Source organism: Callorhinus ursinus, unplaced genomic scaffold (genome assembly GCF_003265705.2).
Source record: "Callorhinus ursinus isolate GAN/ISIS: 27379988/994484 unplaced genomic scaffold, GSC_fseal_2.0 scaffold1, whole genome shotgun sequence".
Classification (NCBI taxonomy): Eukaryota; Metazoa; Chordata; class Mammalia; order Carnivora; family Otariidae; genus Callorhinus; species Callorhinus ursinus.
Genome location: NW_027397063.1, coordinates 49568711 through 49572464, shown reverse-complemented (window position 1 = coordinate 49572464; position 3754 = coordinate 49568711). Strand labels below are relative to the sequence as shown.

General features: G+C 38.3%; 1 pseudogene; it reads right to left on the bottom strand.

Moving 5' to 3' along the window:
- Positions 1–444: 444 nt before the first annotated feature.
- On the bottom strand, positions 445–1418 carry LOC112826052 (primary cilium assembly protein FAM149B1 pseudogene; annotated as a pseudogene).
- Between the last annotated feature and the right edge of the window lie 2336 nt (positions 1419–3754).

Below are 3754 nucleotides of genomic sequence, written 5' to 3'. Positions count from 1 at the left end.
GATTCCATTTATATGAAACTACAAAATAAAAACTAAACTATAGTGACAGCACATTTGTTGTCACTTGGAGATGGTGGATCAGGCATGGGCAGAAGGGAAGGATTACAAAGGTCATGAACTTTTGGGGGTGATGGATATGTTCATTATATTGACTGTTTTGTGGTTTCATGTTTGTATATACATAGGTGAATTTACCAAATTGTACACTTTAAATATTAATGCTTTATTGTATATCAATTATTCTTAAGTAAAGCAGTTTTTAAAATGTATTTGCCACTTGCACATGTTTTTTCTCACAAATAATTATATTAAAAGAAAACACGGGCTAGTCATCATAGAATGGGCCTTGTTACTCATCCACTCATTCTCAAAATTAGTGTCTGTGGAAAATACAAATATGAATCTTTTACACTAATGAAGCATATAATCTGATAAACTAGTTAGTTAGGCTTTGGAAATCATAAACAATTTTTTTATATTGTTTTCACAAAGATCCTTACCAGAAGCCAGTCCCTCCCAATGACTACATGTCAGCTGCTCCATACAGCTCAGAACCTTGCTCCACACGTCGTCAAACATGTGAGCAAGGACATCCTCTTTCATGCAGTAAAATGGAGCAATGGGAGAGTACCCTAATTTCTGTTTCTTTGGAGCTGCTTGTAATTTCTTTCCTTGAAACCCCTCTTCCATATCAGTGTGGTCAAATGCTGGGTATTCCTCTATTATTCCTTCAGAGAAGATTACACAGTCTTTCTCTTCTCTTTCCATAGAATACAAGCTAGGGGATTTGGCAATGGAAGATGCTTTATGAGCATAAGAAGATGAAAAATGTAACTTCTTTCCACTAATACCAAATATAGTAGAATCTCTTTCTTAAGAAAGTGTTGCCTCATGTGAAGCTGAAACAACAGAGGGGGATCTAGGATACAGCCCATAACTTCCACTTGGAGTGATTATCTGCCTACCCAGAATTCTGAAGTGAGGAAAGCTGCATGTCCATTGTTGGCCCTCTTCTTGTAGACTCTTAGTATGCACACTCAACTTCTGCTCATACAAGAGCTCATCAATGGCTGTGGACATTGTCTGGACTTCTTCAGTGGCATTTTGGTCAAGTTCACCATAGGCCCAGGAGAAGTCCGATATGCCTTCTGTAGAGATCCCTGTGCCTCTATAGCTTGGAAAAGCAGATCTTGAATTCCCAGTGTCAGCTGATGTAAAAGGTGATTCTTGTGTGATGACAGACTCACTTTGGGAACTTGTGTCTTGTTCATGGCTGTCATTGGTAGAAGAAATTTCATCCAGCTGCTCTGGAAGAGGATGGTGATTAATAGCATGTTTTGTTATTCCTTTCAGCTCCAAGCTTTGTGGCACCGCCTTCTGAGTGTATCTGGAGATCATCCTCCTATTCCTCCTCTGTTGTGGAGGTGTGGACACGCCAGCGTCGGGGACTCTGGCCCTGGCCCTCCCGCCGGCTCCTGCCCGGCCCTCCCACCACCTTCTGGCCCCATCACACCCCGTCGCCTAGACTCCAGACCGCCACCACTCCCTGGGTCCAGAAGCTTTTTAGTTAGATGTAATCCCACTTGTTTATTTTTGCTTTTGTTGCATTAGCTTTTGGTGTCAAATCCAAAAAATCATTGCCAGACCGATGTCAAGGACATTACCTCCTATGTTTTCCTCTAGGAGCTTAATGGTTTTAGGTCTTATGTACAAGTCTTTAATGTATTTTAGTTGACTTTTGTGTATGGTATAAGGTAGGGGGGTCCCAATTTCATTCCTTTGTGTGTGTATACCCAGTTTCCCCAATATCATTTATTTATTTATTTATTTTTAAGATTTTATTTGAGAGCGAAAGAGAGAGTGCAAGAGAGCACAAGCGGGGCCAGGGACAGAGGGAAAAGCAAACTCCCCGCTGAGCGGGGAGCGCGACATGGGGCTCTATCCCAGGACCCTGGGATCAGGACCTGAGCCAAAAGCAGACACTTAACCACTGAGCCACCCAGGCAACCCCCCCACCCATATCATTTCTTGAAGCAAGTCTCCTTTCCACATTGTTATTCTTTTTTTTTTTTAAAGATTTTACTTATTTATTTGACACAGAGATAGAGATAAAGAGCACAAGCAGGCGGAACAGCAGAGGCAGAGGCAGAAGGAGAAGCAGGCTCCCTGCTGAGCAGAGAGCCCGACGTGGGGCTCGATCCCAGGACCCCGGGATCATGACCTGAGCTGAAGGCAGTCACTTAACTGACTGAGCCACCCAGGCGCCCTCCACATTGTTATTCTTGACACGTTTGTTGAAAATTAATTGACCATGTATGTATGGTTTTATTTCTGGACTCTTGATTCTGTTCCATTGGTCTGTGTGTTTGATTTTATGCCAATACCATACTATTTTGATTACTATAGTTTTACAGCAGTTTGAAAGCAGGCAATGTGATGTCTCCAGTTTTGTTCTTGCTCAAGATGCTTTGGCTATTCAAGGTGTTTTTGTACTTCCGTATGAATTTTAGGATTGTTTTTTCTGTTTCTGTGAAAAATACCATTGGAATTTTGATAGGGATTGCACTGAAAATATGGATGGCTTTTGGTAGTCTGGACATTTTAACAGTATTCTTTCAATCCATAAACAGAATATCTTTCCATTTATTAGTGTCATCTTCAAATTTCTTTCATCAATATTTTATAGTTTTTGTGGGTACAGATCTTTTATCCCCTTGGTTAAATTTATGCCTAAATACTTTATTGGTTTTGATGCTATTATAAATGGGATTGTTTTATTAATTTCTCTTTTGGATAGTACACTGTTAGTGTATGGAAGCACAACTAGTTTTGTATATTAATTTTGTATCCAGAAACTTTACTAAATTTTTTTATTAGTCTAATAGTTTTCTGGCAGAGTCTAGGGTTTTCTATATATAATATTATATCTTCAGACAGAGAAAATTTTACTTCTTCCTTTACTATTCCCATGCCTTTTTTCTTTTTCTTGCCTAATTACTTTGGCCAGGACTTCCACTACTATGTTGAATAGAAGTGGCGAGTGGGGATTCTTGACTTGTTCCTGCTCTTAGAGGAAAAACTTTCAGCTTTTCACCATTGAGTATGATGTTAGCTGTGGGTTTGTCATAGATGGCCTTTATTATGTTGAGATGCAGTCCATCCACACCCAATTTGTTGAGAGTTTTTATCATAAAAGGATGTTGAATTCGTCCAATACTTTTTCTTCATACATTGTGGTGTTCATATTATTTTTATCTTTCATTTTGTTAATGGGTTGTAACATATTTGTTGATTAGCATTTGTTGAAACATTCAGGAATAAATCTCACTTGATCATGGTGTATGATTCCTTTAATGTACTATTAAATTTGGCTTGTTAATATTTTATTGAGGATTTTTGGATTTATGGTCATCAGAGATATTGACCTGTAATTTTCTTCTAGTGTCCTTGTTTGGCTTTGATATCAGGATATTGTTGGTCTTGGAAAATAAGTTTGGAAGTGTTCCCTCTTTTTTTTTATTTTTTGGAAGAATGTGAGAAGGATTGCATTAATTCTTCAAATGTTTAATAGAATTTACCAGTGAAGCCAGATAGTTCCTGAACTTTTCTTTATTGGGAGATATTTGGTTACTGATTCAATTTCCTTATTCATTGTTGGTCTGTTCACATTTTCTATTTCTTCATGATTCAGTCTTGGTAAGTTGTATGTTTCCAGTAGTTTATTCATTTTTTCTAGTTTATCTAATTTGTTGAC